This window comes from Psammomys obesus, unplaced genomic scaffold (assembly GCF_907164565.1).
Source record: "Psammomys obesus unplaced genomic scaffold, mPsaObe1.curated_primary_1811, whole genome shotgun sequence".
Taxonomy (NCBI): domain Eukaryota; kingdom Metazoa; phylum Chordata; class Mammalia; order Rodentia; family Muridae; genus Psammomys; species Psammomys obesus.
This window is the reverse complement of record NW_026590062.1, coordinates 12,682,852-12,706,958: the sequence shown is the minus strand read 5'-3', so window position 1 is coordinate 12,706,958 and position 24,107 is coordinate 12,682,852. Positions and strand designations below refer to the sequence as shown.

The following is a 24,107-nucleotide window of genomic DNA, read 5'->3' as shown; positions in this document are numbered from 1 at the left end:
AAGAGGGTTAGCGGGACCCACTTCAAAGTTGTTTGCAGTGCCCTGGGAGTGCCTAGCACCATTGTACCAAGTTGGAAGCAGCTTCCCCTCCTGCTGTGCACATAGAATCTTCTACCTGTGTGAAAACCCCAATGTCCCTGGACCTCAGATCTTAGAAGACCTCAGAAGCCAGGGTAGTGGAGATCTTCCCTCAGGACCCAGTCCTGGCTCTGAGGGAGTTAACTGTATGTTATGCTAACCTAAGAAGCTAGCCTAGGGGAATGCAATATGGAGCTCTTAGTCCTGACCTTAGGGAGCATAAAGATGCACAGGCCATCCCACCACCCTGTGGGGTTCCCAGGAGACCTGCATTGAGAGCTTTCCCTCAGGCTTCCTGAGGCTCATGCAGTCCCCATGTTAGAGCTGTGGAAGCAGTTGGGGTCAGCCTCTGCCTGCTCTGGGCTTCTCTGTGCCCCTTTTCTTCTTAGTTTCTCTTAATATGTGCTATGGAACAGGACTGACCAGCTTGGGCTGGAGGACTAGAGCAGGGAGTGAATCCATATTAGTCAGTTCAGTTTGAATCATCACCTCCTAGCTGTGTGACCCGGGGGCAAATCACTAACCTTTTGGGGATTTGGTTTCCCCCACATGCAAAATATGGAGCAAAGGATCAAATCAGTTGTCAGCCTTAGGAGTGTGGCCCGTGGCAGCCCCTGCCTCTGGCCAGCCTTGAGTGATTAGTGTTACATGGTGGCCTTCTTGAGCTTTCTGGGATGACTGCCTTGATCCTCTTAAGAAGAACATTCCTGCATGATGGGGAGATTATGGTCATAATCCATTTGCCCTTACCGTTTATGACTTGACCAAGGCCCTGCCATATGCTAAACACCATTTGTGTGTCATTTGTGTAGTCCTTGAAAAAGCCCAAGAGCTATGTATATACTCCCCCACAGTGTAGAAGAAAACCTGAGCCTTAGAGGATGAGGGAACTTGCCAAGGCCCTGTAGCTGGTTAACAATAGTGCCAGCCCTTGGCAGTCCTCTGTGAATGGCCTCTCTCCAGCCAGGAAGAGACACAGAACTGAGTGTTTGCCACAGGCAGTCTAGGATCTGGGTCTTCTGTCTTTGCTCACAGTGTCTCTTTCCTGACCCTAGTGACCCTCACGGCCTCTCTCTGACTGTAGATGGCCGAGAGGAGTTCTCTGTAAAAACACAAATAAACAAAAGAAGCAAATTATATAACATTTGGGGCAGTGCATTCCAGAGAGGACATGGCCAGTGCACAGGCTCCCCCAATCCCTTCCAAAGAAGGTATCTCCTGGGCCTTTGCAGCCCCTGTCCTCTGGCATCTGGCGTGCCACAAACTATCAGAGAAACGGAATCTTGGTTCAGGGACACTGGCCAACACAAGAAGCCAGTCCCAGATAAGCAAGGGTCCTGCAACAGTCACCATGGAGTAGCTGGCCAGCCACACTTGTGTTTCCGGATGGCATTTGAGAAGTGGCCTTCTGTTATCTTGTATTTTTACAAGACATTTTTACATGATGTAAACTTTCCATGCTAGGAAAGTGCACTTGTAGGCACACGTGTCATGGTGAATGGACTGCATTCACCATGCTGTGTGGCATTACTCTGCTTCTTTTCACGATATTTTTATCTTTCCTACAGACACTTTGCCCATTAATAAGTTCTGTGCCTTCCCATACTGAGCTATGGATGTCCCTCTTGCTGGGCAAGCCACATGAATGGCTCATGAGACATGTGGCCTTTAGAATATGGCTTCTACCACTAGGCAACATGTTTTCTGGGCAGGTTCATGTTGTTGGGATAGACTTTTTTGTTGTTTTGTTTTGTTGTTGAGACAGGGTTTTCCCCTATAGCCATGGCTGTGCTGGAACTTGCTCTGTAGACCAGGCTGGCCTCGAGCTCACAGAAATATGCCTGAAGCTTGGGGTAGGCATTTAAAAACAGGCAGTTTCTGTGTTGTGTCACTGAGTGTGGCAGGAGAGAGAAAAGAAGGTGAGGTCCTGCCGTCTGTGCCATAATAGGTGGCAGTCACTCACACTGCCCCTACTTGGCCTCCTCAGCTCTGGGTTCTAGAGAGGAGCACCTGGAAATCAGTAGACCCTGTTCTACACTCCTTACTCCACAGTGTGCTACATGCTTCATAACATCCTAGGGTGTGTACTTAAATGCTTCCCATCTGTGAAATGGAAAGAGTTTTCCATGGCCTGATTGAGCTGAGGGTAAGCCCTGTGTGCTAGTGTGAAGGTGTGGGGGAAGGCTGGCAGGGAGTCTTATACTGTGATTGTCTTATTTATTAAAAATTAATTGAGGGGCTTTGATGCATCCGGACTTGAGAGGAGCTGACAGGTCATGTGGTCTCTGAAAGCACAGGACTGGTAATCCATTTTAAAAAACATTTTCTTCTTCTTTTTAATTTAATGGAGGAAATCATTAGCTGGGAGATTGGTAGCACTGATTTATTTCTGTTTTGGGGAGGGGGGGTCAGGAGAGAAGATCGCCTCTAATTGCTGCTTGTTCTAGAAATACGCCAGCCAGACATTCCCATCGGCTGTGACTGCTGGGTTCTGTGGGGGATTGCATCACACTTTCTTTTTTTCAGACCCCAGGGATAGCAAGAGGTTCTCAGAGCGCAGGTGGGTGGTCCTGATGTCAGCAGCAGATCTTCACAATAGTAGCAAAGCTGCTCTTGGTGCACAGGTCCCTCAAGAGAACCTGAGCAGAGTGCAGTGTGTAATGCAGTGTGGTTTCCCCAGATAGCCCATGACAAGACTACATTCCCAGGGAAACAGGAGCAGGACCCCCCATCTGGGAAAAAGGACTACGTGCCTTCTCTGGGGCTCATCCGGTTCCAAGGGGAGGCAACTGGGTTCTCCCTAAAAATAACCAAACATGCAAACAGCCAAAGAGTGCAAATGTTTTTCATATCTGTAGGCCAGATCATTTAAAGGTACAGCTGTCCTTCCACTGTCACAATATGTTTGTTTCTCCTAGAGCAGAGAGTAACTTTGAGGTGACCTGGGTTTTATAGGATCCCCATCTTCTAGCACCCCAAGTTGAGGTCTACCTTGGCTGTTTTGCAATGCCTTCTCCCAGGGGTCACCACACACCTGACTCGAAAAGGCCCTGAGGCCCCATCACAGGACAAGAGGTGCAGGCAGGCCAAGCCAAGTATGGCCACATCATGAAGCCACCTAGATACAGAGGTGGGGTCCTCCTGACTTCAGTTTACCAAGTCCATCCAGCTCAGAAAAAAAAAAAAAAGGGTAAAGTAGTTCTCAGAGAGAGAATGGCTATAAATAGCTAGGCAGGATGTGGAAAAGGTGAGAGGCGAATTGCCACTAAGATTGTGGGCCCAGCTGCAGAGCAGGGCTAAAGGTCTAGCCCTCAGCCTACCCAGGCTGTTGCCCTGACCTCCACTGGCTCTGCTCCTCAGATGAAACGTTTGTTCCAGGCACTTCCTGATCTTCCACTCCCTTCTCTGCTACACCCTATACTGGTGGCTGCTGCTGGAGGTTCCTAGGCACCTTTACATTGCAACTGGGACCCTTGCATGATGGCACTTAAATCTCAGCCCTCAGGAGGCAGAGATAGAAGTTCCAAGCTAGCCAGGGCTTACAGGGTGAGACCCTGTTGAAGAAACAAAGCAAATAAACATTGTGATTAGGAATTCTTAGTTCTCTTGACACTTCTCTCTGGATATGCCACATCTGAGAGGAATGCCCTGAAGGGGCCAACTGTCTGAGAGAAGCCATTGTGAACCTTAGGAGCGATTCCTGCTACATTAAACATGGCCACATCTTAGGGGTAGCGGGCTTGGGCTTCAGGGCAAGTGGCTATGTCGTTGGTTAGGACCAGGAATTAAGTCTCATGTAACTCAGGGCCTGGCACACAGACCAGCGAAACGAAGTTTCTCCATCCATCTACCTGTCATTCATTCAGCCATCCCAACATCCATCTGTTTCCTGCTCACCTATCTGTCCATTCATTCAGCCATCTGTCTGTGTATCGCCCATTCTTCATCCATTCAAAACGTTTTCTGGGTGCCTGCTGTGTTCCAGGTATTCTCACAGGCATACCCTGGGATACAGCAGTGAATACAACCACCCTGGAAGCCTCTGTTCTAGTGAGACAGACAGTCGGGTTTTTATTTGGTTGGTTTTGGGTTTTTGAGTCAGGATTTCTCTGTGTAAGCCTGCCTGGCCTACATGTTCCAGGAACTTGCTCTATAAACCAGGTTGGCCTCGAACTCACAGAGATCCACCTACTAGATTACATCCCAAGTGCTGAGAACAAAGGCATGTGCTGCCCTGTCCAGCATGATATACTGTTTTAGAAAGGAACATGCTACAACAAAGATGAACTGTTAAGTGAAAGAAGCCAAGCATAGGACAGTGGTGTCATCCCATGTGCTGTAATGATGCCATGAAGCAGTCACTGGGTCCGATCCATAGAGACAAAAGCAAAAGGGAAGTACCAGGTGGGGGTGTGGAGTTACTATTTCATGAGTGGGATCTGCTTTAGGAGATGAAAAGGATGTATGGAGGGCTGCATAGCCATGTTAATATCCTGAACCAGCATTTAACAAGCTATCAGGGTAGCAAATGTTAACGTTTACCATCTTTTGGAAAGTAAACACACCAAACAATAGTATATAGTATATTAGGTAAGGTTGATGCCATGAGAAAAGTGAGAGGGTTGAGGGAAAGCCAGGGTAGGAGTCAGGATTAACTAAGGAAGTGGTTCAGAAGGCCTGAGTAAAATGTGCTTATGCAGAGGAGAGCAGGAGGAGGTTGTGCAGGTGCAAATATCCTGAAGGAAGAGATGGGCCCCAGTCTGGACAGCACAAGTAAGAGGTGTGAAGGTCACTTGGGGATTTAAGCTGTGGGAGGCAAGGTGTCCCTACAGGTTTGTGGTGAGTCTCCCGGGCTTTCTGCTACAGGAGCGTGGGAAGCTGGGAGGCAAGGAAAGGCTTTGCAAGAAGGGAAAAGGCCTATCCTCAACAGCACCTGGTTAGGGCATAGTGTTCCACAGTCGTCCCTTAGTGTCTAAAGGCATTGGTTCTACCAAATTGAGTCAGCCCCCTTCTGCAGAAAGCAGAGTACTGCATCTGACCTGTGACTGTCCTCCTGGACACCTCAACTTGTCTCTCTAGATTATATGTGGTGCCGAACACTGTACAGCTGCGGGAGGAGCTTTCACACTGCATCATTCCCACAAAGATCTGTTCCACCATCCTATTCAGGGAATTAGCAGCAAGAAAAAAGGTCTACACATGCTCAGCACAGACACAGTTCCTTTTCCTCAGTATTTTCCATTTCAGTCTGTGGTTAGTTGACTCTCTGGATGTGGAAACCACAGAGATTGAGGCCAACTGTGCCTTGTGGCTGTGCCCTATTTGTTGGAGTCTTCATGGCCACTTTACTGTCATCATACACACACTAGGCAGGTTCAAGTGACTGGGGACAGGATGGTGGTATACTCTGTTTCTCATCTTTGCTGCCTTGACTTTGGAACAAATAGCTCTTTGCCTGGCCAGCACTGGAAATCTCAGGAGAGTGAGCTTGTGCAGCTCTCTATGCCAGGATGGCGATAGGCCTGGGACCAGCCTTGCTGGATGAACCTGAGAAAGCAACCTTACCTTTTGAGTGTGTCCTTATGCATCTGCAGAGGGAGAAGGCAGGATCGGAGTGTGGTCTGGGTTACTGTGAGACCATCCATGCACTGGGAGTCTAGAGAGCAGCTGTGTGAGGGGCCATTTCCTTGATGATCTAACGCTCAGCCTAACCAGGCTGCATAGCCACCCAGGGTTCTGCCATTGCACCGAGATGGCAGGGAAGTTCCAATCCTGCAGCCTCTGCCTAGCCATTCCGGGGATGACCTCAGGAGTTGCTGGGGGATACGGGGTGAAGGGAGTGGTTCTAGAACAGGACAGAGAGGAGGATCCAGGTCTGAGGTTCAGAGACTCTTGTCATTATGGAGTCTAAGGAATCTACCCTCCAGCTGCCATCTGTTTGGTTCCCTGAGAGCCCCACCACATACCCTCTGTCCTTCTAGATAGGCCTTGGCCCGGGCTGAAGACAGAAGCCTCCCCACACCCAGACAGCTGAGGTAAGTAGAGAGCAGAAAAGGAAAGATAAAGGTTGAGGAGCTAGGTTGTTTGTTTCTTCTACTCTTAGAGCTTTCCTGTCCTTGGCAATCACCACAACTCCGTGTAAGTCTTTGATTTCAGTTGTAAATAAAAGCAAAACAAAATTTCCCACCATTTCCCACCAGCACTAGCCACAATTTGAGTCTCAGTGGCCACCGTGGGACAGAGAAGACTGAGACCACTTGGAGTCTTCTGCCTTCGTCCCCATGTCAGGCACTGGTGAGCTTTGCTTATTGGAAAGACAAGTAGATAAACATTCAGTTTGGGGTCTCTGGGACTTGCAGCTTAGAGACTAAATGCCCAGAACACTTCCTTGAGTTTTGGATGGAGGAATGGGTAGAGAACCCAAATGTAGAACTAATTCACATGTCCATCCTGTGATGAGTAGATATGTACAATGAGGTTTGTCTAATCAATAGAATATTATTCTGCCATGAAGGAATGAAGCACCCTATAGTTTACAACATTGTATGAACTTTGAGAGCGTGATGGTAAGTGAAAGAAGCCAGTCCCAAAGGGTTGCATGAGCTTTGTAATTCCATTTGTATGAATCACCCAAAGCAAGCACATCCGTGGACAGTAGATTAGTGGTGGTTCAGGGGCTAGAGAGGAGCAGTAAAGAAATGGCTCTCCTGTACATTTCCTTTGGGGGTGATGCAGATGTCTGCAGCTAGATAGAGGTGGTAGTTGCACCACACTGGATATACTTCATGCCACTCAAGTGTACGTTCTTAATTGATGAAAATGGTAAATTCTACATTGTATTTTTTTAACAATAGAAAAATAAATCGGATGGTGGATATACATGTTCCTTATAACATTTTTATTTATTTAAATGCTGGAACATTTTCATAACAAATTGTCGGAGTGGGGCTAGGAAGAGAGAATGTTTTCTTGGCTACAGGCTTTAGAGACAGGGTCAGGCATGGTACCCCTCAGATGTTCCCTCAAGAGTAATAGGCCTGGGGGCATTGCTGTTGGCTCCAAGCTCTGTCCTAAGGTTTGCCAGCCAAGTACAAGGGGAGGCAGGGTATTGGCTGCTGCTTCCATGCTTCCACCTGGAGCAGGAAGGACACAGTGTCCACAGCATCAGCCTTCCCTACATTTGCCGGCCTCACAGTGCCCCAGAGCACAGCTTGGAGAGAAAATGGTCTTGTCTCAGTTTGTGCTAAGGAAATGAAAGCACACAGATGTGATCAGACTTGTAATGGCCCTATGATCTCCAGAAGGAGAAAAAGACTCCATCCAGGCCGGGCTTCTGCCCTCCCCCAGACACTTCTGCAACACGGAGCCTGCCGTGAGGCTGGGGGCAAAGCCAGTCCTGCACAGTGGGGTTTGCACAGCAGTTGCAGCAAGGTTGGGGTGGTGTGCAGGTGGGAGATACAGCCCATTGTGGGCCTGGTCCAGGGTGCCCATGATATGGTTCCTTCTTTAACAGCAGGTGCCCAGCAGCCTCCCATCTTGGCTTCCTGCCTGGGTGGCTCTGGGCCACAGAAGCCTTCCTGTGGGTGGGCATCCCCTCCTTCCTGAGGGTGGGAAACTATGACTCAGGGTTTGGTAGCTGAGTTTTAGAAACAGGAGGCAAGGATGGAGAGGCAAGGCTTCTAAAAAGCCTGGGGAGGGGCTGGTTCCGTGTTCCTGGGACTTTGACCTTCGTTTCTGAGTGAACAGCATGAGGTTAGAAGCATGAAGAAGCAGGTTCAGGGTCCCAGCTGAAGGGTGGGGAAGCTTCTTGAGCTTCCCTTTTCCTCAGGGAAGGTGTGACAGTGGGCTGTTTTTGCCCACTGTCCAGCCATGCCCCACCCTGCCGTGGTGCGCAGGCCAAGGCCTGTTTGGGGAGGTTGCCACAGCAGAACTGTGGGATTGGCTCTGCTGACGCCTTCCCCTGGCATATGGCTCCTCCGCCCGCCTTGAGCTCTGCCAGCAGCTCCCCTTTCTCCATGGCAACTTAGCTCAGTGGTCCCAGTGGAGGAGAGAGAATCAATTCTCCCTCCTTCCCGCCCTCCTGCTCCACTCCCCACCCCTTCCTCTCCCGCTTGCCTTCCTCCTTGCCTCTGTTGTCCCTGCGTGGTGGCTCCTCATACAGCCAGGGGACTGTGCTGGCACTTCCAGGCATGAGCTGCCTGTAGTGCTGAGGGCTGGGGGCCGCTCTCTGAAACCTGCACATGGGCAGCCAGCAGAGTCCGCAGGATGAGGCTGCCGAGCCGGGCCCTAGCCAGCGCCTGCTGCGTAAGGCTGCAGCTCTGGTACTTTGGTGCCCCTTCCCCTTACCTCATGTTGGCTTCCTGAAAGGTAATTTTCTGCTTCTTCTTGAACATGTCTCAGCCTTAGGGTAGGTTTATTAGTGAGGAAGTTTCCATCTGTTTCAGGGTCTGTTTGCTTTCTCTCCGAAAAGCCGAGATGGAGGGAGAGGCCTGGCCTGGCCTGCCGGACACTGCCTGTCAGGGCAGAGTTGGGGTATACAGCTCCTCTCCTGAGTAGCCTCCAGGGTGCGGAACAGTGTGCTGCTGCACTTCCAATATTGCCTGTGATTGCTAGAGCACACACAGTCTGCTTTCCTAGAGTGTGGTGGCACCAAGGAAAGGAGGAAAGGAGGAAATTTAGAGGTGCTCACGTGCCCCCCAGCGGGCAGAGCGCTGGCTACAAGCTGCCTGGCTTTCTGACTGACTAGTCCTTTATCCTCTGGAAATGGGTACTCAGTGTGGGAATGTTTCGTCCTTCCACCAAGATTTCAAGAGGGTGTTATCAGGAGACTCATCTCCTGGCTGGCTTGAGGTGGACTGGCCCTGCTGGCATGTCCTGTGTCCGTCTTCAGACACCCGTATTGGCTTAGAATTATAAGACTACTGCCTGGTGGGTGAACATTCTCCATCTCTTTCTAACCCTGGCAATGGTATTCAGAGAAAGAGTTGGTGATGTTGACCCCTCCACAGCCCAGCCCAGGAGGCAGGCAGCTCCCCCAGTGCCCCTCCTTCCTGTGCAGCTGGCAGTGGAAAAAAGAATCCTCGGTTGTCAACAAGAACATCTCCTGTGTTGATGGAAAGTGAGGGCCGAAGATCCAGATTTAGCACTCAGTTCTTAGAAGCTACAGGCTTGAATGGTGTCTGCGTGTAAGCCCTGTCTAATCTTTAAATAGAAGAACGCACACCAAGTGGCCCTGTGTGACTCACAGGGAGCATCAAAGTGTGGTATGGTCTCAGGGAATCCATATCCAGTTCTGAAAGAGGTACAGCTCAGGGAGCTGCCTGCGGAGGACTTGGGCCTTTCAGGTGTAGGCATTGTCAGTGCTATGAGATCGAGCTGAGGCATATGTTAGCTCTCCAAGTGACTAGAAGATAGTAGGACTCAAGATTGTGTTGATAAGTCAGGTCATGGCCACCTGATAGTGCTCTATTTCTGTTTCCACATTCTCCTTGACAGAATGCTTTAATAATGGCATCAGCGCCTGGACAGCAGCTCAGGGTCTGTGTAGCTCAGTGGCTGACTGTCTCTCCTTCATGACCCCGTTCTTTTGAAACTACGTGAGAGCCACCACAGACTCTTGTGTTTCTCATGCTTCCCTCCTGGTCAGTAAAACGGCCCCGACGGGCAGGGCAAGGAGTGTGTGTGTCTGCAGCAGTAGAGCTTCCAGGCTCTGCACTCACCAAGACCCTTCCGGCATCTGGCACTGTGCAGGCTTCTCAGTGGCATTACCCACGTCTGGGTCTGTTGGCTGGCTGTGAACTCTGATGGGTTTACGAGCCGATGATGCCGGGAAGGCCATGCGCTGGTTTTGTTTTGTATGTCTGAGAATGGAAAATATGATGTGACACGTAAAGGCGAGCCCTCAAGTACAGCTCTGTTCTCATCTCTGCTCTCAGCTTGGGTGGGAGGCTGGTCCAGTGCTGCCGCCACCGCCGCTATCACAGCAAGGCTCCCTCTGTCCTGAAGTCTTTCATGCTTTCCCAGGGCCAGCCAAGCACCCGTTCGGATCACTCAGTTGGCAAACCCAGAAAGGACAGCCAGAGCTGAGTTCAGAAGGAGAGGCAGGCTCTACCTCCCACTGCTTGTATCCCAGGTAGGCCCTTAGTGCCGCCCTCCAGCCCTGCCTCCTCCCACCCAAGTCCTTGCTTAGTGGATGCTCCCAAGTGTAATTGTGATTTCAAGATTGCACATAGTGCTGACTTACTTGAAAGCATCTTGGGGAGCTGCAGAGGGTGTGAGAGCAGCTTGGAGAGGTGGGAACCCTGGCTGCTGCTGGCTTCAGCCAGCGAAAGTGTGGAAGGCTCATTCCAGGAAAAGTAGAATAATCACTGTATTGGCTGGCTTTCAGGCAGTGAGTGGTTCTTTCTTCTTTAATTTGACAGGAGCGCTGGGATTCAGGGAAGGGATGGTGGGAAGCCGGGATCCTGTGGCTCACACAGACCTCATGAGGCCCTGGTGTTGTAGGGGAAAAGTTTGACGTTAGGTTGACCACTCAGGCCATGCCCAGGGAGGACAGGCAGTTCTGTCCCTGTTCAGGGATTCTGGGGCTTGGGACAGCATCTGTCTTGGGGATGGGGGTTAAACCTCTGTCCCCACCTAGGGCACCCGGTGCACTAGTCTCCTGGGAGTGTTAACTGAATGACCTCAACTGTGGGAAGAAGGAGTTAAACATCCCCCCATGCTCTTGTGATTTCCTTAAACACACATACATATGCATCCACACACACTTACACCCGTGTGCACTTACATACATGTATACATGCACGTACACATGTGCTCTTGTTCATCCCGTTCTTGTGAGTACACACACACACACGTTCATATCCACACATGCGTAAGCTCGAACCACACACAAACACGTGTGCCCCTTCTAGCAGGAGCGCATGTATCTGTTGACATTCAGCTCATGCTTGTATGATCTTAATAACTGTTCTCAGCACTGCCAGGATCACACAGTTGTGCCTTTACTCATTTCTTTTCGGCTCACTGTCCCACCTGGGTAGGGCAGACTGTTCTTGTCCACTTCTAAAAGAGAGCCTATCCTCTTCTCCTGTCCCTCTCTTATCCTGTACGACATGTCTGGGGAGTTACAGAGACTGGCATGTTCTTCTGCAAGAGAAGCATACAGATGCTCACTCTTTGAAGGTCTCCAGCCCTGAGGGAAGGGGATTGTCAGAGCGACGTTGATCAGCTTAAGCTGTGCTGAGATGCAAGCCTCTGTGCGTGGTGTGTGTGTGTGTGTGTGCACCTGCCTGGCATGTGTGCCTGTGTACTGTGTGTGCGTCTGAGATGGTACTGTGTACATGGTTTGTGATGGGCCCGTGACGGGGTATATAGAAATGTGGGGCATATGCTTGAATATGTGCTATTTTTGTGTATAGCGCATGGAGGTGTGCGGCCTATGAAACATTTACATTGTGTGTATTTGAGAATGTATGGGTGCATGCATTTATTTGTATCCAGTATGTGTAGTCAGCATGTATGTGTATTTCCTGTGATATGTATGATTGAGGCTGTGTGCATGTGTATACTTTGTATTTGTGTGACTGTGGTATGGTAGGTAGGAATATGTGCGTATCTGTGGTAATTGCCTGTATATTTGTGGCATATGTAGTGTGTTGTGTGTTTGCATGTAAGCTGTGTTCAAGATGTGAGTCTGTAGTATGTTCATTGTACTTGTATTATCTAATTATTACGTGTATCTACAGGGTTCTGTGACCGTTTGTGGTGTTTGTGTTGTTATGTGTGTGAAAGTGAGGGTACAAATGTGCTTATGTATGGTGTGTATAGATGGCATATTGGTGTTGTGTATACATGCATGTGGTTTGTTACATGTGAGGGTATATGTAAATATTATATATGTGGCATGTTTATGATGTGTTATGTGTGTATATGTATGTCTGTTTATGTATGTGTGGTATTGGGGTTATGTGCAGGTGGGTCATGTACTAATGTGTGATATGATTTGGGTAGCATGTTTGTGTACGTACTGCGGTATGTGCAAGCATGTGTGTATGTGCTCATAAATGTCAAGTGTTCTGTGAGCATGTGGGTATTTGTATGGTAGTTCATGTATGTGTGCTCGTGGGGTATTTATGTGTAATATGTGGTGTGTGTGCAGTGTGTGTCTGTCTGTGTGTACATGTATGTCTCTGTGTACTTCTGCATTGCTCATTTCTGCATGTCTGGGTATTCCATGTTTCTCTCCCTCTTCCATTTACTGGCTCAGTTTCCAGAGTAGCTCTGGGCAAATGTTTTTGGAGCGATGGTCCTGTAGTCCTATTGATCATTCACTGCATGCGTACTGTCATCATTCATCTCTTTGATTTATATGCAGATACCCCATTTCACATACTCACAAGCCATCTTAGGATCTGAGCGGCCTGAACCGTGAAGATAGAGCCAGAACTGGGTGCACTTGACTAACTTATTCGTCATTTACACATGCGGCTGCTCTGTATGGTGGGGCCTTGGCTCTCGATGAAGACCAGACCTGGCCCTTGCCTTGGGAGGAAGACTGCATGGGAGCAGGCTAAGCAAACAGGAGGGCAGCCCAACAAGGCAGTGCTTTCCTACCTGGCCTCCCTTTCCTCCAGCCAAGCTGACTGCGGAGGCAGCGTGGGGGTAACAGTGGGCGGGACCCTCTCACTCATTCACTCCTGCCCAGGGCACAGTTCAAGACTCAGCTGTGAAGTAGAGAATAGAGCACATCCAGACACCTGCTCCTCCAACCCCACCCCACTGCCCATTCTGCTCTAGACTCAGTATAATTCTCTTTGAAAAGTTATCCCACGGGCTGGAGAGATAGCTCATAGTTTAAGAGCATTAGCTGTTCTTCCAAAGGTCCTGAGTTCAATTCCCTGCAACCACATGGTGGCTCACAACCATCTGTAATGAGGTCTGGTGTCCTCTTCTGGCATGCAGGTGTACATGCAGACAGAACACTGTATAATAAATTAATAAACAAACAAATAAATAAATAAATCTTTAAAAAGTTATCCCACAGTCAGGAAGACCATGCATTACAAAGTCTGTTTATCTTATACTAGGTTCTTAAAAATATTAGTGGTTTATGTGGTGGGAAGGGCTGTGTACATCAAAGGACCTATGCCTCAGTTTCCTGTCTGTAACACTGAGATAACATGGTCTGCTCCACATGCCTAACATTCAGCATTGATGTGAAGTCTTGGAAATGGACAGTGTGTTATCAGGTGGTTGGGCTGTTGTAGACAAATCATTTCAGTAGCTTCTTTAATGGGCCAGGATAGATGATACACCCTTTAGACATACGCATAGGGAGAGGGCACAGATATACAGCAGACAGTGCAAAAGGAGAGTAATTCTTGGTAGATATGTAGGAACTCTTGTTTTCATTTTATATTTTTTTTTAATTTGCACATTATGAAAAAGGTGTTTTTGTTTTTTTGTTTTTTTTTAAGCCTTAGACACTTGAGGACTCTTCCAAAAAGGTTGCTAGAATGTGGGGTAACATGGGAGTGTTCTTAAGGAATTCACTAGAGGCCAAATGAATAAAAATTGTAGGTGGCCGTGCAGCCCTGGGATGAGGTAAGGGAGCCATGGAGGATAAGGACTGACTGCACCTTCTCGGTTACCAGCCTGAAGCAGTTTCTTCTAAACCTGAGAGCCTTCAGGGCCTGGCTCTGTGGCCCATAGTGGCCCTAACTGCACCTTTTCACATGCTAGGTGAGAGGAAGCTGGATTGTACACAGGAGTCAGGACTAGGTGCTGGTTTGTTTGTTTGTTTGTTTGTTTGTTTTTCTTTTGTTTTGGGGGATCTAAAGTAATAGGTTTCCCTGTAAGGTGAGCTTTGTGGGGGGATCTAAAGTAATAGGTTTCCCTGTAAGGTGAGCTTTGTGGCCCTCTCATTGCTGTAAGCTCCTTTCACATGAATGCCCAACCTCAGAACTGTGACAACTGTTAGAAGGGAGCACTAGGACCACAGATCCAGTCTGGAGTCTCCGCTCTGTTCCATAGGACCTTCTCTGAGCTGACACTGTCCCTTGACAAAACCAGGCTTGGTGGAAATGAATGAACTGTACGAAAAGGTTGGGGCCCCTGTTGGGGGAGGAAAGGGACACCTAACCAGCTTAACTCATTGTCTGTTTTTTCAGCAGCCACCCATTCCTTGCCTTAGCTTTCCCACCTTGTTGCTATAGTAAGAACACCCCTCACTAGTTCCAAAAGCAGGGCTGAAGGAAGAGAAGCAAGTCCAAAGGCCCTGTCCTTGTCCCCACTCTGCCATCAGCCTGCTTATGAGGCCCTGGCCTCTCTGAGCCTGTTTCCTGGTTTACATGAAAGGGTTAATGATGGCACCCTCACAAGCTGTAGAGGACAACATACAGAGCATCTCTGCAGAATACTTTCTTCTATGTTGGTGCCCTTTTTGCCTGGCACTGCGTGCCCTTGTAATGTTCACGACTTTCTAGGTGTGAGCACATCACCCAGGCAGCCTAATGCTGTGAGCAGGCTTTGTCAAGGCTGCTCAGGCAGAGAGTAGGGATTAGTTAATTTTAAAACATTCTTGCTACCTTGTTTCATTTACTTAGGGTGTGGGATGTGCTGCTATTTGTTGAAGTCCTATCTCTGAGATGGAGCTGGACAGGGCTCCTGGGATGGGGGTGGACTGGGATATGGGGACTGGGCTCTTTGGGTGCAGGAACTTTTTCAGACAGTAGGAAGCACAAAGTGTGGCAGCTACATAGACCCAGGTTTGAGTACTAGCTGTGTCAATCATGTGACCTGTTGAATCCCATTGTACTTTAGCTTCCTGATGTGTAGAACAGAGTACAAGTCCCTCATGCTGGGTGCAACTCCAGGTCTCTCTTTTCCTCATCAAAAGAGGGGTGCAGGCACAGGTGATGATTTCACAGAGCTTACCTCCAAGTGTCCACTCTGTGTCAAAATTTGTCCTAGTATTGAGGCTAGGACAGCGCCCCCCTAAAAAAACTGTTTGTACCTCACCAGTACAGACTCCACCATGTTCCCTAGAACAGACTTACCTTGGGGTGAGGGGTAGCATTGGTCTTTCTCCTCCATTCCAGGATTCAGGAAGCAGCTCTGTGTCTTACTGCTGGAGCTCAGGTATAGCCACAATGCAGAGGAGGAGCCATCAAAGGCCCAGAGAAGGGGCAGAGGCCAGTAATCATACGTGAGTCCCTGGCTAGCAGCCTGGGAATGCTTAGAGCAAAGGGGTGGCTTTCCTGTCCCCACTCTGCTATTCACAGCCCCTGTCTTTACATTGCAGTCCAGTATGCTCCTGCCTATTTGTTCCTGGTGCCCAGGTCAGGCCTGCTAGAGAGAGAAACTAACACAGAAACCCAGGGAGCTTTTCCCAAGTCACACGAGACCACAGCTGGAGATACTTATAATGTGTAGGCTGGTTGGGTCCAGAAAGGGCATATTGCTGCTCAGCCCTCAGAGATGCCCCTAGTAGCTAGCTTGGGCTAAAGAACCAGTTGGTCCCTTTGAGATGATATAGATAGGCTCAGGCCTAGGCTCCTCGAGGTCTTCCTTAGCAAGGGCCTGGCCTTCTGTGAGCCAGACTTAGCACAAAAGTGGATTTCTTTAGTTGCCCTGCCTAGGGCTGCAAGAGGCCTCTCTGCAGGGACAGACCTTTCTTGCTACCCATACACATTCAGTCGCCCTGAGAACACCAACACCTGGAAGTGATGGCAGTGCTGCTGGCTGTCCAACCCTGGGCCTTGGGTATGGCCCTGCACAGACCTAGCCTGTAGACTGCTGTTTGGTGCAACCTCCCCTTTTTAGCCTGGTAGCATTTGGGGGCTCTCCAGTGGACCCTGCTAGAGCAGGACCAAGACATGGTTGTCTCTCTCTCCCATGCCCATCTCTGTGTGAGAGAGGAAGCAAGCAGAGCTTCTGGAGTCCACCTTTCTACCTCATATTGGAGATTCATCTGGCCTCCAAGCCCAGATACCACCCACTGACCCTGTCCCCCCTGCAGTCTCCAGGCTGGGTCTCACACCTTGGGCTCTTTGGGCTTGGTGCCATCTATCCATTATGTAGTATCCAGTATTCAGGTTAAGGCCTCTCTGCCACCTTACAGTTGTGTATGGTCAGCTGACTTTTATGGCCTGTGACATGGTTAGGGCAGACAGCCAAAATTTATTCCATATGGGTTATAAAGTTGAGTGATCTTCCCAAGGTCAGGGAACTGTTCAGGAACAGGATTTGGAATTAAAATCATTTTCCTAACTGGTATTTATTGAGCACCTTTATTGAACAACTACTCAGGCCAAGCCCTGGGGAACCACTTTGAATAAGGCTTAGGACCTGAGCTCAAAGGCAAACACATGGCCAAAGAATACACCAATAGCCAAGAGCAAAGTTGGCACCTGGTGCCCAGGAGCCAGGAAAGGGTAAGGAAGTGCTCCCTGGACAGACAAATCTGCACTGGCCTATGGGGTCAGTGGCCTTGGAGACACTGGGGCTTGGCTCTTGTGTATAACCTTTCCAAGCCTGTCTTGCTTCTGTTGTCTCCGTCTGTACATGGAAGAGGATCCAGACCCTTGTTGTCATTTTTCACCGGTTTCTCCATCACCCTGGGGAGATTTGTTTAAAGCACAAGTTGCTACCTTCCTTGCAGATGTGATTCAGAGAGCCTGGGAGGGAGAATCAAAAGAATCTGTTTTTGTTTGTTTGTTTGTTTGTTTGTTTGTTTGTTTTTGCCTGCATTTATTTGGTTATTTGCATGGAGGTGGGGGGCATGAGTGTGCTACACTTGTAGAGTGTGCTACTACTCTATGCTTGTGGAGGTCAGAGGACAACCTGAGGGATTCAGTTCTTCCCTTTCACTTTAGGAGTTCCAGAGATCAAACCCTTGATTGTTAGGCCTGGCTGCTCAACCATCTCACCAGCCCAGGAGTCTGCATTTTAAAGAGGTTTACTAGAAGCCAGGTGCGGTAGCACACACCTTTAATCCCAGCACTGGGGAGGCAGAGGCAGGCAGATCTCTGAGTTCGAGGCCAGTCTGGTCTACAGACAACCAGGGCTACACAGTGAAACCTGTCTCAAAACAAAACAAATACAGAAGAAACCTAAAAAAAAAAAAAAAAACTCACAACAAAAAAGAGGCTCACTAGGTACACTAGATATTTCTAAATTCTCTCATCCGAGCAATGCAAGACTCAGCTGTCCCACAACCCTTTGAGCCCGCGTGGCAGCCCTGACCATAACTGTTGGCGGGGCAAACCCGTAGAACTGAGGGGAGAGGTAAAGGGTCTATTTTGCCACAGTGTCCTGCCACCTGCACTTTGCCAGCTGTCAGAGAAACCTTGCTAGTAGTCCTAAAGCTGCCCAAAGCCTTGACTGTTTATTGCCTTCCCCGATTCTGAGAGGTTCCCCAATCTGGAGGCAGGCTGATAACGCGAAGGTAGGGGTGAAGTCTGTGTGTCTCAGGCAGCAGGTGAAGCTTGCCTTTCTCCTGGAGTTAGATCTGAAAGCTATTTGTATAGGCTGGCTCACATCAGGATTTTTGGCAATGTCTAGCCTGGCCTGACCATGCAGAGGCCTACAAAAGGCCAGGGTGGAGAAGCAGGGAGAGCAGAGGATGGCCAGCAATCAGCACCTGGTGGGCTGAGTGGCCAATTCTTAACAACCTGAACACAGACAAGCTTCACATTAACATGAGAATGCTCCTTAAGTGCCTCAAGTTAATTGAACTACAGCCCTGGTAACAGCCCAGCAACTGGCTGGCTCAGTCCTGCTTAAGTGCTGAGGTTGCTAATCACAGTTAGAGCAGCAGTGGTCATTTCCCCCAGTGCACTCAGAGCAGAAAGACTGGCTGGTGGACTTGGGTGAGGCCAGGGTGTATGTTGTCTCTAGCCACAAGCTGGGGCTGTGTGCCGTGGCAGTGCTGAAGCTGGTGACTTAAACTTTAGAGCTGCATCTCACCACTGCTCTGTCAGAAGTCTGAAGCTAGGTGTCTCTGCATGGCCGTGAAACCTCTGCCTGCTCTGATGCGTGTCCCCGTCCCCCAGTTTCTTCCTGCTTCTGGTGGCTCCAGGGCCTCTTCAGCTTGTGGCTGCATCACTCCTCTCTGTCCCTGCTTTCACATGGCCTCCACTTCTAAGACTCCCTGTCTTCTCTCCCTTTTTCCAAAGACACCAGTAGTTAGTTACAGTTTGAGCCCACTCTAAATCCAATGTGATCTTATCACAAAATTGTCTTGATTTATTGTTTGCAAAGACCCTAATAAGGTCTCATTCTGACATCCCATGTCAGAGATAGTGGAGAAACATTAATTCTCTTATACCTAGCAGGCAGAATGTCCCCAAAGGATAAGGGTACTGTACTGGCTAAGAAACAGTGGCCTGGTAGCTGGTCCTAGGAAACAGATCAGGGGCTTTTAGTGGCTTACTATCCCATCACTAGCTAAGTTAATTTGCCTCCAAGAATAGAATCAGAGAGACCAAGGGAGGGTGTGCCATTCAACACCTCCATCAAGTTGTCTCCCAAAAGAAAGATCCAAGGTAACTGTAAAGTGCTGACAGGAATCTGGTTGCAAGGAGGCAAACATAAGAGCTTTCTTGTAATACCTGTGGGAGATGAGCAGCCTGTCCCAGAGAGGTAGCTGAGCCCCTCTTGCAGAGTAGACTTGAAAAGAGGATTCCTATCTGTCTGTACTCCTCCCAGAAATTCAAGCCCCTCCTGACAACTGCTGGATGAGGCCAGAGACTCCCAAGACCATCAAAGATAGTGGTGGCAGAGCCAGCCTCGGATCCTGAGATCTTCACTGCAAGCCTGGCCCAAGCTCTTATTTCTGGCTCTTTTGTGGGTTTAAGGGTTGGGAAGCATGACCACAATTGCCTAGTGTCCAGGGCATTAACAACCACAGGCCCTGTATACTGGGCCCCATTACACTGTTGAGCATGACCTGTTGAGAGACAGCTGGGGCCCTCCTGTTCTACTCAGATCCTCTCATTACCCTGTTCTGAAGCCCAGCCCCTTAGAAGCTACTCTTTCTCGGGTTGACTGATTCTCAGAATGTAGCTCTGATATCCTGAGCTGCTGGACTGGCACCTGACATTGGCACATTTGTCATATGCAAAAGCTCAGGCCTGTGCCAGATGAGGAACACCATACACCTCTTGGCAGTGAGAGTGATGATGCCCTCCATATATTTGCCCATGGGCTGGGCTGAGGAAGAGGCAGATACTACTCAGGGTTCATCTGTGTTGTAGCCTGTGCGAGAATATCTCCCTGTTTAAGGCTGAGTCATATTTCTTTTCATAGATAGACATCTCTTTACTCTCCCATCAGTAGACATTTAGACTTTTCTCATTTTCTGGTTATTTCCTAATCCAACCCTTGAGTTTCTGGAGAGCCTGGTAAGAAAAATACAGGGCTGGGTGTCTGGCAGGACTAGTTAGACCTTGAAGCCCCACATAGTGCCAGTTAAAGACTTTATTCTAGAGAGTTCTATCAATTCTGTCCTCTCTTCGCCTCTGTCTTTGCTGTCTGAGGCCTTTTTCCCATCCAGGAGATAGTCACAGCTTGCTGAGAACCTCTGCCCTGCTAGAGCCAGCTGCCTGCCACCAAGCCTCACACGCACTTGCAGAGTGACCTGGGGCATGTCCTTTCCTTTCTTTCCCCAAGCCCTCTCATCTGTCAAAAAGACATAATCATCTGTGACAGTTTATGTCAGATGCAAACACACAGATGCAAAGCCTGGCCCTTGGTTCTCTCTCCTCTGCTGCCAGACCTTCCCCCATTCCCCATTCTGTCATCACAAATATTGCTAGACTTCAGCTCTGGGTAGGACACTGCCCTTCACCCTGAGAGCTAAGAGCAACAGCTTTTGCTCCGCTCCCCTGTGGCAGTGCTGCTGGCGTGAGGACTCTCTCTGTCCCTCCCTCTTCTGATTCCTTAGATGCAGCGCAGTTCTCACAGACTGGTTGGGCAAATGGTGTGGCCTCAGCACTCTGGTCACCCAAGAACGGACAAGTGCTTTGTTCTACTCTACGGGGGCTTCAGTTGTCCTGGGTATCCAGTGCCTGTGAGACAAGAGCTCTAGGTGGGCTACCCTCAGAGGTAGCCCTGATCCAGGAGGGGAGAGGAGGGCACTTGAGGACAGGATTGGGCAGCAGGCATTAGTTAATCTTCAGTCATGTGCCCAGTACCTACTCTGATATCCTCATAGTGTTTATTCCCTAGTTCTGTAAGACCAGTGCTGTCCCTACACACAGAGCAATTAAGTCTCTCAAACACAGAGTTTGGGACTGGGCTTGTAGCTCAGTGGTAGAGTGTTTGCCTAACCTATACCAAGGTCCTGGGTTCCATTGCCAGGAAAACACACACACAGTTTACATCTGACTCCAGTCTTTCCCACAATGCTTTGTGACCTTCAACTCAATTTTTGTTTGCTTTTTTCCCCCTGCACTATCCTTTTTTCAAGGTGGGAGTGACTCTGCTCCCCCAGCCTCCGCCAACTTTCCCCCGTTCCTGCTGTTCTGTTCAGCGCCTCTTCACCTCCCACCCTGTTGACATAGGGCTGTTGCTGGGCTGGTTTTGTTTTTGACCCAGTCAGCTTGGCAGGGAAGTGGCAGGCTGTGTGCAGAGCTTCCCAGAATAGCCCCCGGCTCCCCGCCAAAGATAGAGGAGCCAGACTGTGTGTGATGGGCTTGGACCAGTTGGAAGATGACTCAGTTCCCTGTACCCCAGCCGCCCCCTCTCCTTCTTGTTCTCCCCTCTCTGCTCCCCTGCCCCGATACACCCACCAGGCTAGGCCACTGGATGCTTCTCAACACCGGTGACATGAAGTGTGCAAGAGGATTCTGATGCAGTTGGTTCCGTGGTGTTAGCTGGCATGGCTTTGGTGTTTCTTTGTGCCCACAATGAAGAGTTCTTACCTGTCCTTGTCACTGACTTGCTTGATGACCCTAGCCACATCTCTATCATTTTCATGGCTGCAGTTGCAGTGGGAAAGGGCAACTTCCCAGCTGTTGAGAATGTTGCTGGGAGTGTGAGTGAGGTAACAGCGCAGCCTGCTCTCTGATACAGAGTGACGGAGTGGGAGGAAAACCAACAAGTAACTTCTGGTCACTACTGCGGAAAATGTGACGTGAGGTGTGAAAGTAAAGGGAACTCTCCATTAAGACTGTCACCCTGTCATGGTTGTCACCATGGTGGCTGTCTTCTTGAGTGCTACATGCTGGATATTTAACACTGTCTCTTTGTTTATTTCTCCTCTTTGCCCTCTATGAGACATCCAGTTTTGTAAATATAGCAACTAAGACTGAAAGTCTTAAGTTACTTGATCCAGACCAATGAAGGGTAGAGTTACAACTGGAACCTCCATCCTGATATCAGAGCCCGTGTCTGTCGTTGATGCCATGCCTCCTCATTGAAGAATAGAGCTCGTTTGCTTTATTGTACTTTCTAGGCTCTTTCCTCCAAAACGCTGAGCTCCTCCTGAAAGAGCATCTAAAAGGTCACACCAGCACCAAGGATGGGCCCACAAAGGTTCCTACTCAAAAGACATTCCCCTGGGATATAGAGGCATTTCTGGGATGAGGGGCCACCCGTGAAAACGCCTCTGTTGTGCTGCATGTGTAGATAGCTTCACACAACAGTGTGCAGACATTTAAGAGAAGAGATACTACCATGAAGCTCTGAAGCCTCATGTTCTCTCTCCCAAACCCCCAACTCCCCACCAAAGTTTTCTGTGGCCTGTAGTGATCCCTGCCAGTAGAGATACAGCTCACCCAGGCCAACATGGCTCAGGAGCGACAGTACTGAGAGCTAAACAATGCCTGGTGCTCCATCCCCTCCTCTGTATACAGAGACTAGAAAGCTGCGCTTTCCTGGACCCCAGCCCCATTCCTTATGCTGGCTTTTGTCACTGAAAAGGTGGCCAAAGGATGTTGCCCAGGTTTTATCCCAGAACTGGGCTCTGCTTCCCTATATGTCCCTCTACACCCAGCCTTCATGATTACTTTATATTATAGGCATTGTGCTCACTCGCTCGCTCACTCTCCCTCCCCACCCCTTGTGTGTGTGTGTGTGTGTGTGTGTGTGTGTGTGTGTGTGTGTGTGTACATGTGCACATGCATTTGCCTTTATATGTGACTAATGTCCTTAGACTGTCTCCCAAGGGCCAGGGTACTGGTGACTTTCACGGGTTGCAGGATGAGCCAGGCCTGATGTACAGTTGGCTCACGACATGTAGAAAGAACGCTGACATGCACACCCACAATGCTTTACTCTCTATCCCCAAATGCAGCGAGCTCTGAAAAACCAAGTGCTTTGTCATAGCTCATTTGGCAGCCGAGTCCCGCGTGAACTGGGGTGAAGCTATTTATAGACCACACGAAGCTATTTATAGTCTTTATATATCGTATACTCACGAGTTCACTGCCGACATTTCAATGTGTTCGATTATTGAAAGGTGTAGAAGTGTGCTACCTATCTGCCATTCATTCAGGAAGCTGTACTCCCACATGCATTTGCCTTGGGGTGAGTGTTCTGTGACTCTTTGACTGGTTGTAAAAGCCTCTGCCCCCAGCACCTGCCATAGTGGTTTTTGGAGCTAAGGAGGTAATGCTAGCCATGGGGGCCTTGACCTGCTTGCTCAGCGCTATCCCGCCTCCCACCCTCTCTTGCATCCATCAGAGTGCCCAGCAGTTTGATACTTTCAGTATCACTTGGGTGACTGGACTCTTTTTTTTTTTTTTGGCCGGGCCTAGTATAAGAAGCTCTTTACATTTGACAGTGGATGGGGACACACACACACACAGACACACAGACACACACACACAGGCTATATTACTTTCCCTTCCTCTCCAGAAGATTCAGCATCTTGTCTTAGTATAAGCAGGTAAAAAGGGATGGCTGGGCCTTAAACTCTCTTCTACTATGCTGCCTCTGGGGAGTCTTGGGCACAGGGCATCCCTGAATTTACAGTCAAATTGAAATTGGGATGGAGGGCAAGTGCTTGGGGATCCAGGTGCATGTAGAAGAAGGGGATGTGGAGACCCTGCTGCTTCCCTTGGACAGGGGAACCAGCCTTAACTGCTACCGGGCCTCATGGGGCCCACTACCTCCCCCTGTGCCTATAGTTCCTCAGAGCACCCCTTTAGCAGCAGTCCAGCAGATCATGGGGAGGGGAACCCTGAGAGCATAGCCCAGGGTCTTGAGTGGCATTCTTGGGAAGAGTGCATCAGGTCCTCACTGAGAAGATGCTCACTGTAGCTTCTGGAAGAAGGACTCAGGGGGTCTGAGCTGAGCATCTAGAGCTCAGAAGCTATTTCTGCTACCATGGGAGAGCTGGGGAAGATGTGAGCTTAGAAATCAACTATTTGGTGAGACTGTGGAGCAAACTAGAGAAGAGCCTCCCTGCTATGGCTCCCAGGCCTAGGATTAGGCCACAGTGACAGGAAGTTCACTTAGGATGGTACTGAGGGACATGGTAAAGCCTTCGGGCCTGGTCCCTGGTAGCTGTGCATTTGAGTGAATTGTGTGATCTTGACTGGCCTTGGCTTACCTGAGGGAAGGAGTGTGGAACACTGGTTCCTTGACACTTAGGAAAAGGTCAGAGCTTTCCCCCCTCGAATGAGCAGCTCTCAGGAGCAGAGCACTGACCTGTCGGTGTCCAGGAGTTATCCCTGGGGCATGTGGAAGGACACCTGCCAGCCTGTGTGCTCTTTGGGTCTGTGCAGTTCCATGGTCCTAGTTCCCCTTCCAAAATCCTAGAGCAGGCACACCTGCTACTCACCTCAGCTTTTCAAGTTCCTGCCTCTGTTTCTCCTTTCTCCTCCTTCCCACTCCCCATCCTCAGTTAATAATTCAGGACCAGCAGATGACCACTTTCTCTTCTCCACTGCAGCCTCCCTGGCTCACTCCTCAGCTAGGATGAGTGTGGGGCTTCAGGATGGGGAAGTAGTCAGATAAATGATGACCATCAGTGTCCTGGCCTCCATGAGTCCTGGGGTGCCTGGCAGCCTGGGCAGGTA

The 24,107-nt window shown here is 49.4% G+C and overlaps 1 protein-coding gene across 8 annotated transcripts in view; it reads left to right on the top strand.

Annotated features, from left to right (window-relative positions):
- Nucleotides 1-24,107, top strand: part of Pitpnm2 (phosphatidylinositol transfer protein membrane associated 2) — a 100,663-nt gene that overhangs the window by 18,389 nt on the left and 58,167 nt on the right. Inside the window, exon 2 of one of the 8 annotated variants that reach the window (XM_055606276.1) lies at nt 6,060-6,113. The exons of 6 other annotated variants lie outside the window; for them this stretch is intronic. The gene's annotated coding sequence lies outside the window, so the exon portion shown is untranslated. Of the gene's footprint in view, nt 1-6,059; nt 6,114-6,346; nt 6,373-24,107 lie in introns of those variants that run through there. One more of the 8 variants, XM_055606275.1, reaches the window with a different exon arrangement.